General features: G+C 40.0%; 1 long non-coding RNA gene across 1 annotated transcript in view; it reads right to left on the reverse strand.

Annotated features, from left to right (window-relative positions):
* LOC117098873 overlaps positions 1-12,814 on the reverse strand; it is a 28,933-nt gene extending 16,119 nt beyond the window's left edge. The window contains exons 1-2 of the long non-coding RNA XR_004443625.1: positions 12,730-12,814; positions 4,472-4,687 (exon numbers count right to left, since the gene is read on the reverse strand). This is a non-coding gene — a long non-coding RNA (uncharacterized LOC117098873). The remainder of the gene's footprint in view (positions 1-4,471; positions 4,688-12,729) is intronic.
* Between the last annotated feature and the right edge of the window lie 4,639 nt (positions 12,815-17,453).

Consider the following 17,453-nt stretch of genomic DNA (forward strand, 5'->3'; position numbering starts at 1 on the left):
TTATGGAGCACCCAGGGATAATCGTGCTTCCCTTGAGTACATTCAAACTCCTCTGCTTACCTCAGAAACCAAGTGCCCAGCATCCCTATTCCAGCTCAGGACATTTCTCTAGAGCTCACCTTCTTGTAAGGAACTGATTTCCCATCCCTATTCCCTAGTGTCTCTAGTCATCATTCATAAATCTCAAACTCGTGGAGGAAGTCTCTTGCCCACAGACTGAACGGTGACATTGATTTCCAAGTACTATCTCTATGACATTCTTGTTTGCCACCCGAACAAAGTGTTTTCCCCTTTCCTTGCATGGCTCTCTCCCTGTTGGCCTTTGGTTCCCTGGAAGGACAACAAGAAGTGGCTTCGCTACTTCACATTCCAGAAGATTGAGGACCCAGTCTACGAAGTCAATCCTAACGTGAGTCTGAGGTTAAATATGGAGATGACCCTAACATCCAGAAACAGAATTTTCACCCGAAAATTTGTCTTTGAGGTACAATGAGCCACTGGATGGGTCACAAAGACTCAGCAGGACTGAAAACAGCTGACTGTTGCTGTCTACCTAAAGTACAGTTTTCAATTCGCATTTGGAAATTGTGGCAATATACAATTTTTCTCGATTTTTTTTTCTTGTAACAGTAACATTCTTTTAGTAAAATTATTATAGAAAAATTGAAAAACAAAAAAGTTTACAAAAGAAAATGAAACTACCTTTAATCCCACTAAACAGAAATAATTGCTGTTATTATTTTAGTGTGTTTCTACCTATATGGAATATGTTATTGAGGTTAATTTATATACACATAATATGAATTGTTTACTATTATAAATAATTTCAATTATTTTTGTGAGTTACACTGTGTCCCTGAGAATCCTAAAGAACAGTGTTATGCTTCGCTATGTAAATTATTATATTAAAAAAAAAATCAGTGAAGTGTTATCTGACTACTCCTACAGAAAAGTTATGGCAGATTCTGAGAGCAACAGAGCTGAGTACTGATCTACATTCTACCCCTTAGCAGCTCTATGACCTTGGTCAAGTTTCTTAAATCTTCTGCACCTCAGTTTCCTTTTATTTAACATGGGGATAATAGCATACCTACTTTAAAGAGTTGATGTGGTGCTTAAAGGAGAAATGGCATGTAAATTGTGTAGACCAGTGTCTACATGCAGTAAGTAGTAAATAAAGATTATTAGCATATAATATATATATGTGTGTGTGTGTGTGTGTGTGTATGTGTGTATGTGTATATATATATATATATATTATTTATTTATTTATTTATTTTGAGATAGAGTCTCGCTCTGTCACCCAGGCTGGAGTGCAGTGGCGTAATCTCTGTTCACTGCAACCTCTGCCTCTCGGGTTCAAGCAATTATCTGCCTCAGCCTCCTGAGTAGCTGGGATTACAGGTGCCCGCCACCATGCTTGGCTAATTTTTGTATTTTTAGTAGAGACGTGGTTTCACCATCTTGGCCAGGCTGGTGTTGAACTCCTGACCTCATGATCCACCTGCCTCAGCCTCCCAAAGTCCTGGGATTACAGGCGTGAGCCACCACGCCCGGCTGGTATTATTATCTTCATCTTACTGCAAGGCTTCTTTAAAAATGAGTAAGTGGATTTATAATAAAGCACTGATCCTATAATACAACTTATATAAAGGTTGGTAAGAGTTGAGGTTGAACAGCAAATTATTCAAGGTTTTAGTGAATTAAGAACTGAACAGCAAAAATTTCCTGAAGGCCATATAGTGTAATGGTCAAAAGCATGAGTTTTGATGAAAACAAGCAAAGATTTGTTTTTCCAATTCTTAATAATAAAAATAAAAATGTATGTAGTCAAAATAAAGGGCTAGGCATTATTCTCAGAGCTTTGCTTATATTAGCTCACTCCAGCCTTACAATAACCATAATATATAAGTACTTTTTACTACTAGGAAACAGGAACAGAGAGACATTAAGAAATTCATAGCAGACAACAAGGCTAGTAAAAGGCAGAGCTAGGATTTGAACTCAGATGACCTTATTCTAGAGCCTCTGGTTTTAATTATTATGTTGTTGTATATTTGAAAAAAGTTACTTAATATCAGTGAGTGTCTCGTTCTATTGTAGTCTTTTTCTTATGGATTTGACAGAATTATTTGTATATTCTTAATAAAAGCCCCTTTGCTAATTATATGTGTTGTGAATATCTTATCTTACTTTTCAGCTCACCATTTGACTATCTTAATGGGTCTTTTGATGAATGAAGTTTTTTATTTTAATGTAAGAACACACATCAATATTTTCCTATACAACTGGTGTATTTTGTACCTATGTTATCTTCTAGAAACATGCATCTTGATCCCTACCTCATACTACATCAAAAACTAAATTCCAAGTAAATTGTGATGTTAGTACAAGATAAACCATCACAGGCTGGGCATGGTAGCTCACACCTGTAATCCCAGCACTTTGGGAGGCCAAGGCAGGCAGATCACTTGAGGTCAGGAGTTCAAGACCAGCCTAGCCAGCATGGTGAAACCCTGTCTCTACTAAAAATATAAAAATTAACTGGGCATGCTGGCACACGTCTGTATTCCCAGCTACTCAGGAAGCTGAGGCAGGAAAATCAGTTGAACCCAGGAGGCAGAGGTTTCAGTGAGCCGAGATCATGCCATTGCACTCCAGCCTAGGTGACAGAGCAAGACTGCATCTCAAAACAACAACAATAACAACAAAACCATCACAATAATTGTGGTTTAAGAATAAGTTTACAAGCTTTGTTCTTCTTCAGGTTGTCTTCCCTATTGTTGAGTCTTTGCATTTTCAAATAAAGTTTAGAATCAGTTTACCAATTTCCACAAAATAATCTACCAGGATTTTGATTAGAATTGCATTGAACTAACAAATTAATTTGGAAAGAATTGCAATTTTACAATATTATCTCTTACAATATTAGTTCTTCCAATCCATGAACATGGTAAATCCTTCCATTTTTTAAAAGATATTCTTTATTTAAATGACACAATATAGTTTTTTTATATGGCAGTCTTTAAAATCTTTTACTAGATTTGTCCCTAGATATTGATGTTTTAAGCTGCTTTTGTAAAGGGTGTTATTTTACGTTTTATTGCAAATTCAATATAATGTTGAGTAGTAGTGGAGATATCAATAGCAGGCATTCTTGTCTTATTTCCAATCACAGGCAGGAAGCTTACAATATTTCACTACTAAATATGATGCTGGTTGTAGGTTGTAGGCACTCATTTTTACCTTTTTCTTCCCTACTAATTTTTCTACTATTCTCCCATCCATTCTCTATCTTCTGTGAATTTCTTCAATGTTCTTGTCTGCTCTTCTTATCTCTTACATTCTCTTTGTTTCCTTGGGCTTATCCATTTTTCATATCTTTAATTTTAATAAGGTTTTAATAAGGAACGAAGATAAGCATGTGTTCAAGCTACCATGCTTAATTAGGAGTCCCAGAAGGCTACACATGAAACAATCTTTTTTATACTTGAGAAAGTTTGTTTGACTTTTTAAATTATTAGTTTCTTAACTGACAAATAAAAATTGTATATATTTATAGTATACAACATGTTTTGCTGTATGTATACATTGTGAAATAACTAAATCGAGCTAATTAACGTATCCATTATCTCACATACTTATCTCTGTGTGTGCGTGTTGAGAACATTTAAAATCTATTCTTAGCAACTTTCAAGTATACAATACATTGTTATTAACTATAATCACCATGTTGTACAATAGACCTGCTGAACATACTCCTCCTAACTGAAGTTTTGTATCCTTTTACCAACATCTTCCCATTCTCCTCTCCTCATCCCTGAACCCTGGTACCCACCATTCTACTCTCTGCTTCTATGAGTCCCACATTTAAGATTCCACATATGAGTGAGGTCATATAGTATTTGTCTTTCTGTGCTTGGCTTTCTCACTTAGCATAGTGTCCTCCAGGCTCACCGAGGCTGTCATAAATTACAGGATTTTTAAAATCAACTTTTTAACTAAAGTGAACTTGATTCATTGAATGAAAATTCTGCTGTGTTTCCTAAAATCCTGTAGATTTTAAAAATGTTTTTTTAATCCTCATAGATTTGAAAAAAATGTGGGAAACAGAAATATGTTATACACATAGAATTGTAGCTTCCTTAAGTGCTAAAATGGTAAAGAAATTTTATTTTACAGTCATTGAAATTTAACTTTGAGGTGCCATAAGCCACTTTTATCCCAAATGGTTTCTCTTTAATAAACATTCTGCTTTTCTGCCAAGTTCAACTTTCCACTTAATGCAAGAATCCTGTTAAACACCCCTGAGTGATGTCTATCCAACCTTTGCTCAAATTCCTTCTATGCTGGTGAGTTTATTACTTCTCCCACGGACAGAGACAAATACTTATCTTATTTTCACACAAAAAGTAGTATCACCTAGGTTTGCATTATACCACAAATAACAGAAGAAACAACTAAACATTACCTTAACTAAAACAGGAGTTCCATTCTTTTCACGTCAAAAAGGAGTCCAGAGTTAGGTTATCCAAGGTTGGTTTGGCAGCTCCATGGCACCTTGGGTAACTCACCTTATTTTGAGCTCTTTCCTTTTTCATCTGAGAACATGGCCTTCAGCTCCATTTTTGTAAGATGTCTCTTACACCTCCAGGCAGTGCTTCTGCAGTCAGGCCCAGTGAAATGCCTGGTGAAGTGGAGGAAAAAAAAAAGCATGAGCCTTCGAGATAGCTCCTTTATAAAGAGCTTTCCCAACAGCCCCATTCGGCAACTTCCTCTTCCGTCTTATCCGCCAGACTACTCCACTTGGCCACGCCTAGCTGCCAGGGTTGAAGTCAACATTTTATCGGGCATATTACCACCCTGAACAAAACCGAGGTTCCACTAGCAAGAGAGACAGGGACTATGAATTTGAGTTGGCAGCGAACAGTGTGCACCACAAAAACTTATTCTGTTTCCCCTTATTCCCATATTCATTCCTTCCCACCTTGAGAGAACAGTCAGAGGCTTTGGTAATAGCTAAAAGCTCAAAAGACCAATTCAGAACTGCGTGGGAACTAACAGGCATAGGAGGTCAAGTCAAAACCAGAGGAATCATAGCAAACATATAGGGAAAGCAGGATTGGCTCCGGCCTGCCCTGGGAAGGGAAGCTTCACAAAAGAATCTGTGAGGACTTCCAGCTGCTCTGGTAGAGCTGGGAGGCTGGGAATGGGCGAGATCGAGTTGAAGAATTAAATAGAAACAGCTGTTGGCTGCCTTCACCAGCCCTGAGGCGATGGCTCATGCACATTCAGTGGAACGATTCCGTTTGATCCGTACACATGTAAAAATCGTTGCCTCCTTCACTTTCTAAATGCTTGGAATTATTCTTTTCTTATTAAGATTCACATTCACTAGGGTAACACATGCTTAGCAGCCAGGACTTGCAGAAGCCCATCAGATGCAGTACAGATAGGCACACTGTGCTAACTTACCACCCATTACTTTAGGAGGTTCATTTTTTTGGTGGCCTGTTACATACCTTTACCTTGCACTGGGCTCTGAGATGAGCACATGGTTTGTTACATCATTTATCCTCATGATAACCTTAACATTAGTTATTCTAGTTTTAAAGAGAAACCTGGGGCTCCAGAGGAAGCAGTACTTTTTCCAAGGTCTCCCAGACTGTGGGTGGCAAGCTCAACATTCAAGTACAGGTCTGATTCTGAAACCACATGCATGTAACAAAAGGCCTCTCTACTTGCTGCCTTAAAGCCAGAAAAGAGCTAACCTCACTTCCTCATCTATGGAAGAAAACACACACACACACAGACACACACAGCCCAGAGGTGTCAAAGGACCTGCCCAAGATTGGCAGTTAGAAAAAGCATTGGAGGCTGGGCACAGTGGCTCACACCTGTAATCTCAGTACTTTGCGGGGCCAGAGCTGGAGGATCATTTGAGGTCAGGAGTTTGAGACCAACGTAGTGAGACCCTGGCTCTACTAAAAACTAAAAACCTTAGCCAGGTGAGGTGGAACATGCCTGTAGTCCCAGACACTCAGGAGGCTAAGATAGGAGGATCCCTCGAGTCTAGCAGTTTCAGGCTGCAGTGAGCTATGATTGTACTACTGCACTCCAAACAAACAAACAAAAAAAAACCAAAGCAAAATTTTAAACCCAGTCTCCCACGTCCCTTCATTCCACCTCTTTGACACAAACTTGTAGCCTTTGTAAGTGATGCCTGTAGTATTTGGTGAAGGCTAAGTTCCACTGTTTGCCAGAGATGGACATTATTTTCAAACTTTAATGTTTCTTCAAGACATTTAATTAGTCACATTAACATTTTTACTTCTTAGACTAACAATACAAATAGCTTTTAAAAAATTCACTTTCTGAATCTATGATTAACTTGTAAAGAGTCAGGGGAAATTACCTGGGACTAGCTCTAGACACATTTTAGTTTTGCTAGTTAGCTGAAAACCAGAAATAAGACAAAACCTCTTTAAATCCACCTTAATAACCTCTTTTACCTAAAAATCTCAGAGGAACTAGTCAGGATGCAAAAGGTGGACACTTCAGGAGGCCAGGTGAGCCACTTCTCCATGGCTTTTCATTTCAATCATTATCTGTTCCTTGGAGAAGCCTTCCCTGACCACCTGTCTAAATGAAATTTCTCAATATAGCTTAGGATTCTGCTTCCAGTCACAACAAATTAACTGGTACAAGCCTAGCCCTCCCACAGTAAGCAACAATAACACTGGACAAAATATATGAAATTACAGTTTTCAGGCATTGGGTAAAAGGAGGCACAAGACTGTGGTCCCTGCGAGTCCCTTGATAACCCTTTCTGACTTTAGGCACTTTCCAGACTGTGGCACAGGGAGGAAGCCCAGCATAGCACAGCGTTGCTGCTGAACTGAGGAGACAGAAAATGGGACTCTGGATTATGGAGACAGTCAGAATGTGCAAAGCACAGTCCCATCGAGAGAGCGCTTGCAGAGGAGGAGTTCCAGATATCTGCATAGGGGTGTCCTGGAGGCTGTGGCTAAATACCAAGCTACTCCTCCGTAGGACAAGGAAGACTCCATACAACTGAACAAAGAACACTAAGGAGCTGAGAGTTGAACTACCAGAGCCCGAACAGGTCTGGAGATGCTCAAGTACTGATCAGCCAGAGTGGAGAAATCCCAGAAAGGCTGCCCTAGATCTACCCTAACAGGGCTTTAAACCAACCCTGGGAAATACCAAGATGATCTGTAAGGAAACGAACTGGCAGGCAGAACAAAATCCAACACTCTAGTACAGAACATAACAAATATAGACATTCAACTCCGTAGCATTCATAATTTATAGCATACAATACATAACCTCTAGACACGTGAAGAAGCAGCAAGATATGATCTGGAACCAGGAGAAAAGTAGTCAACAGAAAGACCTTGAAATGACAGAGATGATGGGATTAGCAGATAAAGACTTTAAAAGTTTTTTTTTTTTTAATGGGCTAAAGATTTGAATAGACTCTTCACCAAAGAAGATATATAGACATTTGCATATTAGCAGATTAGTAATTAGGAAAATACAAATTAAAACTACAATGAGATATCCCTATCTACCCATTAGAATGGTTAAAATTTTTAAAGACTGAGCATATCAAGGGCTGACAGGGATGTGGAGGAACTGGGACTCTCATATTGTTTTGGGGTGAATAAAAAATGGTACTACCACTTTGGAATATGGTTTGGAAATTTCTTTTTAAAAATAAACATACACCTACTAAATGATCCAGGCATTTGACTCCTAGGTATTTACTCAAGAGGAAAGGAAATACATGTTCATACAAAGACTTATGCATGGATGTTGAAGCAGCTTTACTTATAAAAACCTCCAAACAGAGAACAACCCAAATGCCCATTAACAGATGGATAGATACACAAATTGTTGTGTATGTCAAGCCAGGAGCTGTGTGTGAAAGGGTTTGAGATTTTACTCTGCTAGCAAGGCAACAAAGTATCTTGTCACAGTTTTATAGATACAGCCAGAAGACACAGGCTTTCTGGGTCAGAGACAAAAGACAGTTCATTACTCACAGCAATAGCAGTAGCCAGAGAAACATCATTGCATCATTTCTCTGAGCTGCAATCCCACTGGGTAACACGAAAAGGGCCAAGTGTTGCTGCACATGCGGTGGGGTACATTATAGGAGAGGAAACCTCGAGAATCAGAAACCCGGACTTTACACAGGGGCTGCTAAACATGCCGCTACCCCTCTCTGGAGAGAGGTGCCCTCACCAGGCTTTCAGTGAAGAAAGCTAAGTCAACGTTTTACTGGCTCTGGTTGTCAAGTGTATAACTTTCCTATTGCGGCATAATAAATGATCACAGATTTAACCATGTAAAACAACACCCGGTTATTATCTCACAGTTTCTATAGGTCAGACATTTGGGCATGGCAAGTGGGACTATTTGGGGTCTCACAAAGCTGAAATCAGGGTTTCGGCTGAGCTGCATTCTTATCTGGAGCTTTAGGTTCTCTTCCAAGTTCATTTGAGGTGTTGGCAGATTTAGTTCCTGTGGCTACAGGATTGAGTCCCACTTTCTTGCTGGCTATTAGCCATTATTATGAGTAGTAGCTATTATTATTATGATTATTAAACTATTAGCTCTTAGTCCTTGAGGCTGCCCTCAGGCCCTGGCCATGTGGCCCTTTCACAGCATAGCAGTTCACTTCTTCAAAGGCAGCAGAAGATCCCCCTTCCAGTCTGCTACGATGGTATCTTAGATAACATAGCATAAGGGAGAGAGCAGCCTATAATATTCACTGGTACTAACCACACTCAAGGTGGGGGGATCATATACAGTCTTTACAGCATGGGGCAAGAAGATTGGGGACCATCTAATGATTCTGCCTGTCAAGGAGAGGTAACTTGGAAGTCATAATTAAGCTTGAATATTTGCTTCACTGATTGGATTTGTCTTAACCTTAGTTAATAAACAGATAAGGATTCAAACTGAAAGCATTAATTTTCACTATACTCCCACAGACAATACTAGTAAAAGCCATTTTTTGTCAAGCCACACCCATAATTAAAGGAACTGGCCAATAAGGTTTAGCCCTGAATTGCTAGAGAATTTTCTGCTAAGCTGGTCTAGAAATTCTAGGCAATCCTCCATTGCATGGTAGTGCAGGGCTATAAAAATAACTGCAAGCTGAAACTGTATTAAATACTCTTAATTGTCAAGGGGAAAAATTATGATTGCTCTGTGACCTTTAAAATTTCTTGTAAGAATATTAAAATATCTCTTACTGTTGGTTTTAAGAGTATAGGAAAATGAAAAAATAATGAAACTAGTATTTATTTAGTACCTTGTATTTCATTAATAATAGCTTTACTGATCTATAATTCACATACCATAAAACCTAAAGTACATAACTCATTAGTTTTTAGTACAGTCATACCTTGGTATCTGTGGGGAATTTGTTTCAAGACCCTCTGTGGATACCAGAATCTGCAGATGCTCAAGTCCTTGATACAAAATGGCATAGTCTTTGCAAATAACCTATGCATATCCTCCCATATACTTTAAATCATTTCTAAATTACCTATAATGCCTAATACAATGTAAATGCTATGTAAACAGATGTTATGCTGTATTGTTTAGGGAATAATGACAAGAAAAGTTGTCTGTGCATGTTTGGAAAAGATACAATTTTTTTTCTGAATATTTTTGATCCACTATTGGTTGAATCCACAGATGTGGAACCTACCGATATGAAGGATTGACTATACAGTTATGGAGTTGTGCAACCATCACCATGATCGAATTTCAGAATATTTTCATCACCCCTAAACGAAATCTCATACCCATTAGCAGTCACTCCTTATTCCCCACTCCCAAAGCCCCAGGCAACCATTCATCTACTTTCTGTCTCTGTGGATTTGCCAATTCCAGACATTTTATAAAATCATACAATCCATGTGGTCTTTTGTGATTGCTTCTTTCACTTAGCATAATGTTTTCAAGGTCAACTATGTGGTAGCATGTACCAGCACTTCAGTCCTTTCTATCAGTGAATAAAATTCCATTGTATGGGTATAACACATTTTGCTCATCCATTCAATGGACATTTGGGTCACAATCACTTTCCTCATTTCTGTCAATAAATTCACCTTCAGTAAGTTTTTGTGGCTGCTTATCTGAAGTCTCTCAATGGTGGTTGTATCAATAGTTCCACCATGAACTATTTCTTCTGTAACTCCATTTATATTTGATTCAAGTTTCATTTACAGCATCATCACTTTTGGGCTTTTTTGCTGCAATTTCATCTTTGTTGGTCATTTCCCTCTTTTGATTATCCATTGTGATGAAACATCACAGGGGAGACAAGAAAGCAACACAACTGCACACTCTGCTGTCTGTGCATGAACTGAGGAACAGATACACAGTGACTAGTCACTGATAGTCACTGAAAGTTAAATGATTGGTCACTGATCATGATATCTATCTGTCATTTGCACAGTGATTTGTGGACTGAAGAGCTAGCAGTGAATTGTGTACTGTATGCAGTTACTTAGAGCTAATATACCATGGTAATTTGAATGATGCTGTTGGGGGAAGGTGTTATTTAACTAAAGCATAGTGGCTGAAATTCATGCATATCAGAACTGTGGGAAGCGAGGATGCCCTATTTTCTTCTGGAATACAGAGGGCAGCTAAAAGTAGGTTTTGTCTAAGAAATTGGGATACAAAGAGTTTGGCATCTAGGTAACTAGAAACCACTTGAATAGGCTGATGCATATTAATCAATTCCTTTCTTTTGGATATACATTGGATTTTTTAAACCAAACAAGTAAATCAAAAGCATTTAAGCCCACCATGGAAATACTCATGAAGGTGGCAGAGAAAGATTGAGGTTAAACAAAGAAGTCAAGATCTCTCACAAAGAAGAAAACATCTCAGTTTCCATAGCTGCTGGGAGACATTGGAAAGAGACACAGTGCACAGTCAAGTTCCTCCCCCAGCCCCTTACCTGTTCTCATGTGGGCTTCACTGATTTCCTCTAGCAGTAGAAACTCCAGACCGCATCTCATTTGGCTGCTCTGGGATATCTGATACCCGTTATACAATCTTCTAGAAATTCTCTCCCCCTTAACCCTGGCTCTCCTCTTTTTCCTCCTCTCTATAGTCCTTCTTAGTCCTTTTCACAATTTTCTTTTGCTCTATAACTCCAACCTTAGCCCCACATTTTGGTTCTTGTCAGGACCCCCCTTGTTTCTTGCTACCTTTATATGCATCCCTTAGAAGAACTCATTAGCTCCTGTGGCTCAACTATCACTTGTCTTCAAATATTACTGACTGGGTGCAGTGGCTCACACCTGTAATATGTAATCTGTAAGCATTCTGGGAGGCAGAAATGGGAGGATCACTTGAACCCAGGAGTTCAAGACCAACCCGGACAGCATAGCAAGACCTGGTTTCTTTATAAAACAAAACAAAATAAAAACAAATATTGATTATGATCATATATGTGCTAGAACCTGGTGAAGAGTTGGAAATGTCACCATGAATAAGACATTGTCCCTATTCTCAAAGAGGCCATTGAAACATGAAGAAGGAAACCTCAATCACTCTTATGGGTACAAGGAGGAGAAACCCTAGCAGAGGAAGAAACATTGGTCTGTGTCTAGGATGGATGAATAAGAGAAAGATTGGGAATGGATGGTAATAAAATTGCACAAAATTTCTAGGCAAAAATATTATATCTCTGTTGAAGGCTATAAAAATAGGCCTGAATAAATGGAGACACATCATGTTCATCATGTTCAAAGTTGCCAGTTCTTTTACTCATATGTGTATTTGCTACACCTGTATGGTATTTGATACCATAAAAATGCTATCATGCTGTACATAGGCAGTTCAACTTGGTTTGTTTTCAGTCAACATTAGGTTTTTGTGCTCTAAATGAAAAGTCAGCATATTTGTTAGTTCTTCACTGAGACAGTTATTTTGTTTCCTCTTGTTTTTGGTCTTTTTTTCCCCATTTAGAGAGAATAGGTGTTTCAGGCACAATTAAGGGTATATGTAAAGACCAGCAGTGAGAGAGGATACAACTGCATATGGTTGAATAAGCTTAGCAAACATAATGGAGAGGCAAATAGCAAGAGATAAAGCTGGAAGCACAGCCAGGGACTATTTCACAAAAGATGTTACATGCCATGCTTAGCACTTCCATATGTGTCTGTTCAGCACAGAGCTTGTTTCTAAGTCTTATTATGCAAACCTCCATTGGACATTCCCTCAAGGTTGCATTTGGACACCTCACATTGACCATGTCTAGAATAAAATTCATTATCATGCCCTAAATGTCCTTTCCTCCTGGGTTTCCTAGCTAAGCCAATGTACCCATATTCACTCAGTGTCCAAGCAGGAATATCCACCACCTGTGACTTCTCCATCCCCTTCAGCCCCTACATCCAGTCAATTCAACAAACCTCCAGAAAGTTTCAAATATACCTCCTGCCACTGCCCCTGTCTTAATTCAAGTTCCATTTGTCTTGTACTTAGATTGCTGCTATCCATGCATCTGGTCCTAAATTCCTCCACATTAATAATAACCGTCACAACAAGACCTACATCCAATATCACAGCTGTGAAATCTACCCAATCCCTGCACCTTATCAGAAGTTATGGGTGTCCCTCCTGAGCCCCCATAGCACTTGGGACATATATATTTGTTATATCACTCACATTGTGATAGCTCAGTTATTCGTGTATAAATCCTTTCATTCATTGCAGTATGAGTGGCACGCCATAAGAACTCAGCAATTTATCTCTGTTAAAAGAAAAGCAAAAATAATTATACAGAATGCTTAGAGACTAAGGAAGCATTCTGGCTTCTTGAAATGTGAATTTTGATGTTTAAACAAAAAGATACAGTTAATGCCATTATGTTCGTTTTCAACAGATAATCTGAAAGCTGGCAGAAAAAAAAAATACCAGAGCAACCAATTTGAACAAGACTCAGTATTATAAATTCTAAAGAGTGACATACATTTAAGCAATCTTAGCCCACCTTGAATTTCAAGAACAGGTGAAAATTTCATTCTGTATTTGATTACCACCAACTCTGCATCCCCAAGAACCAACCAATGACAAATTATACTGATACTGGCACAAAAACAAAGATAAATATCAGCCTACAGGCCTCTCTGAAAAAAAACAGACCTTTCAAGTTGGAGAGTAATCTACGTAAAAACTATCTGGGGTAACAGTTTTATAAAGTTTGATGTCCGTTATTACTTCAAAATGTACCCACTGTACTTTCCTCACATGGAGAACCCCAACAGCCTTCCTAACTCTGCCTCTGCTACTGCCACTCTTGTCAAAAGACATTCCAGAATGGATTTGTTGGGAACTTGACAGACATATCAGAAGTTGCCAGGGAGGTAGGAAGGAGGCGACACCTTAGTCATCACAGAACAATGTGGAGCCATGACTACTGCAAATGTGCAAATCAGTGTGGCCTGAGAAGGATGTTTCCTCTCAGGGACAAACTGTTAAAGGAGGCTGACGGGGGACCAAGGCACAGTGGCTCACGCCTGTAATTCCAGCACTTTGAGAGGCCGAGGCAGGTGGATCACCCGAGGGCAGGAGTTTGAGACCAGCCTGGCCAACATGGTGCAACCCCCTCTCTACTAAAAACAAAAAAAATTAGCTGAGTGTGGTGGCATACACCTGTAACCCCAGCTACTCAGGAGGCTGAGGCAGGAGAATCACTTGAAACTGGGAGGCAGAGGTTGCAGTGAGCCTAGATCATGTTGCTGCACTCCAGCCTGGATGACAGAGTGAGACTCCATTTCAAATTAATAAATAAATAAAGGAGGCTGAGGGGAGAAGACCACTTGAGCCCAGGAGTTCAAGACCAACCTGGACAACATAGTGTGAACCCCAAATATCTGAGACAGGTCTCAGTTAACTTAGAAAGTGTATTTTGTCGAGGTTGAGAATACACGCCCATGACACAGCCTCAGCAGGTCCTGATGGCATGTGCCCAAGGTGGTCAAAAACAGTTTGGTTTTATACATTTTAGGGAGACATAAGACACCAATCAAGATATGTAAGATGAACATTGGTTCAGTCCAGAAAGGCAGGACAACGCAAAGCAGAAGTGGGACAACTCAAAGCAGGGAGGGGGCTTCCAGGTTGTAGGTAGATAACAGACATGGTTGCATTCTGTTGAGTTTCTGATGAACCTCTCCAAAGCAGGCAACCAGATATGCATTTATCTCAGTGAGCAGAGGGGTGACTTTGAATAGAATGGGAGGCAGGTTTGCCCTGAACAGTTCCTAGTTTGATGCTTAGCTTAGTAATTTTGGGTCCCCAAGATTTATTTTCCTTTCACGATAGTGAGAACTTTAGCTGGGTGTGGTGGCACACACTTGTTATCCCAGCTACTAGGAAGGCTGAGGTGGGAGGATTGCTTGAGCCTGGGAGGTCAAGGCGGCAGTGAGCCATGATCACGCCACTGCACTTCAGCCTGAGTGATAGAATGAGACCTTGTCTCAAAAAAAAAAAAAAAAAAGGATAAAAGAAAAAGAAAAAGGGCAATAAGGTGATCAATCCTTATTTCTATGTAAATGTGCCTTTTCCCCATCAGCATACAGTACATTCCAGTATCACCACTTACACTGTGCTCCCCTGCGGCAAGGCTGCTGCAAGCACTGGGTTCCACAATACATGGAATACCCTGCCGAATGGAGGGCAAATCCACTTCCAGCTCTTTCCCCTGGCTCCTCACGACAATGACGGTGGAGATGATAAGAATGGCTGACAGTTTTCAGGTGCTTCACGCCTTTATATACCTGAGCCTCCTGGGAAAGTCTGTCTGCCAGTCGTGACAACAAAAATCTGCAACAGCACTGATAGAGCAGAGCAATTCGGCTGACTTGACTCTCCTGAGCCATCCAGCTGTTTACACTTCTAAGGTGTCAGCTCCTCCTCCGAAAGAATGAATCAAACCCTCTTGGCATAGGCTTTGGTCATTTAGACCACCTGCTCTAAAAAGAAATAGAAGAAATTGAAACAAGAAGGCATTAAAAATATTTTAGTTGAAAGAAATGCCATTATTTGGTATGGCAGTAGCTGGCAAGAATCATCTTCTTGACAAAGCTTCAGACATTTTCTGCTTAAATTTTTTAGAAGCAAGTTGCTACTCCTTCTTGTCTCTATTATGATTCTAATTACTTAAATTGAAAAGCATTGTGCTGTAAAAAATTACAGTTCTGAGCAAGATGCCGTTTTGAAATGATCTACATTTTCATGTAGCTCCAAGTCGCAGGAGCTTTCCCAAGTAAGAGACGGCATTTTCCCTTTGATAGCAGCTGCCTAGTTCTGTTTTCTTAGCTTCTTAGAATATGGAGCTAACAAGGATAAGGTTTTGGGTTTGCTTCCCAAGTAAGGAAGTTATCATCAGAGGAAGAAAGGGGAACAGTTTTCACTGATAGCAACACTACTACAATTCCTAAAAAGCAATTCAACATGATTGTTCTTTGGAGCAGTAGATCAGTGCTGTTAACTCTCCATATGAAAAACAGCACAGATGTTGTACAGCTATTATGTAAAATGGTCCCAAGAGTCAAAGGCCGTGGAGAGTTCTAGCACAACACAGACAGGGACAACCCACTGGACTGAGGACATGGAGGCCAGTGGGGCCTGGTGAGTCACTTCCATGTGCCTTCCACCTCTTTGTCTTCCTCCCATGGAATCCTGTGCAGCCGTACAGTTTTTGAAGGGACAGGAAGGAGTGGGAGGAAGATGCTTTGGATGAAGAAGGACTGTTACATCTTTTGATGACTTTAAACCACTTTTCATTTTTCTCTGTCCTTTGGATAAACTGATCGAGAGAACTGTTTGGATCTTCCCCTCTCTCTTCTTTTTTCTCTTATTCCCGCCAGCCTTTCTCACCACCTGCAAAGCCTGAGAAGTACATTGACTGTAAGGTCAATGTAGGGTCTCTAACCATTTCAGCTTTCCTAATCCAACCTCGCAGCTGAGACACAAGGGCTCAGGTAGATAAAGATAGAAAGGGGATGGAAGGATGGTTGGGTAGATGGGTGCATGAAAGGACATTAAACTTCTTTCTTGGAGATATAATTGCGTTGTCAACAGCCAGTTAAACTAGCTCAATCTGAAAATTTAACAAGGAGGGGAAGAGGGTATTTAGTACTGGTGACCTCTATGCCCCAGGATACATTCAGGAGTAAGGCCAGAACTTCCAATGGCCCCTCAGAAAAGCAACAACAAAAGTGGGCAGGTGGAGGGGAGAAGGGAGACTAGGAATAGAAACAGAGAGAGCAGAACAGAACTCTTAGCAGGAGAAGATACTGGCCTTTCATTAAACTTCATCTAATTCCTCGGCAGGAGTGACATGCATCTGCAGCTCACATCAAAGCATTCATTGCATTGGGTCAAACTCATAAAACTAGATCCAGGACTCATCAACTTTGTTCCCATATTAGTAGCATCCTGAAGGAGCAGGTCTACCAGATAAACTAAGAGGACCCTTGAGTGAGCCTCTTGCCACACAAGCTCTCAAATACAGAGAAGACCCAGGGGATGGATAACAGGTCCTTCTCTCATTATTCTCCCCTCTCAGACTCCAGTGAGTTTGGTCAGCCTCCGAGACCCTGGAAGCATTTAGAACAGCAGCTCCAGCCATCAGACTGACATGAGATACGATCTTATAAGCCAGAATGTCAGTTAGCATTACATAAGACTCAGGGGCTTAACAAGCGAAATGCCACTCGAAGGCTTCACTCTGAGATTCAGAGAATGTTCTTGTGATGGTGTCAGGCCCTGTTGCAGAGGCCTGTGGTGGATCTCTTATGCCAAATCTGGATCAGGACTCAGAGGACTTGCGTGCAGAGATCCTGGGGAGAAATTCTCTTCTGCATCCTGGATCAGGTCATGGATGCCACAGAATTACTGAGAATGAGGCACTTCTCAAGTAAGCCCCTGAGGGCAACAGTTAAAAGGACAACCAGGTTTATCATAAGCTTTCAACTTCCTGGTTTCAATTGGATCCAGACACATAAATACAAAAAAATATCAAAGGGAAAAGGAAAGTCACAGAGCTCTATACATGTCCAGAAAAATATGGCAGGAATGTTCCAGAAAAGCCAAACCATTAGCAATCTTGACATTAAAGAACTCTACCTTTAGGTTTATGTGCTGATATTTTTATCTTCACATTGTGCTGATATTTTTATATTCACATTTCATGGTGAACTCTGATACTCAAACTTGTGGCCCAGTAAATTGCTTGTGCTATTATCTGCACTTTCAAAATGAGGGAAAAAAGATCATGATCTTTTCATCACTGTGTGGCACTGCATGTGCCTTTGGGGATTTCTAAGTACTAGCTTATATATAACTCTTGCAGGGTACAGTGTCATGCACCTACTCAAGTGCTG

Source organism: Trachypithecus francoisi, unplaced genomic scaffold (assembly GCF_009764315.1).
Source record: "Trachypithecus francoisi isolate TF-2019V2 unplaced genomic scaffold, Tfra_2.0 Contig01474, whole genome shotgun sequence".
Taxonomy (NCBI): Eukaryota; Metazoa; Chordata; class Mammalia; order Primates; family Cercopithecidae; genus Trachypithecus; species Trachypithecus francoisi.